This window comes from Patiria miniata, unplaced genomic scaffold (assembly GCF_015706575.1).
Source record: "Patiria miniata isolate m_02_andy unplaced genomic scaffold, ASM1570657v1 HiC_scaffold_24, whole genome shotgun sequence".
Lineage (NCBI taxonomy): Eukaryota > Metazoa > Echinodermata > Asteroidea > Valvatida > Asterinidae > Patiria > Patiria miniata.
This window is the reverse complement of record NW_024037063.1, coordinates 17,215,092-17,215,400: the sequence shown is the minus strand read 5'-3', so window position 1 is coordinate 17,215,400 and position 309 is coordinate 17,215,092.

Here is a 309-nt window from a genome sequence, read left to right as displayed (position 1 = left end):
AATGCCAAATACCAACACGCAAGTTATGTTGACAAAAGCTAGTTGCAGTATACAGGGTGATTGTAGGTCCTGGCCAAATTCTGGCCTTAATTAAGGTTCAAACTACATAATCTGTAGTCATATAAAGATGTTATGAAATTATTGAGTAAATTTCATGCAAAAGGCAGTTGGTCACGACGAAGTATGGTTCCCAGTGAACCTCAGCACCTAAGCTGCCAACCTGTCCCATTATGCACCTGACCATTATGCAAGGGTTTGTTTGAAAAGCTTGAAGCTTTTTAAACAAAGGTACCATTTTTTTTTCAAATT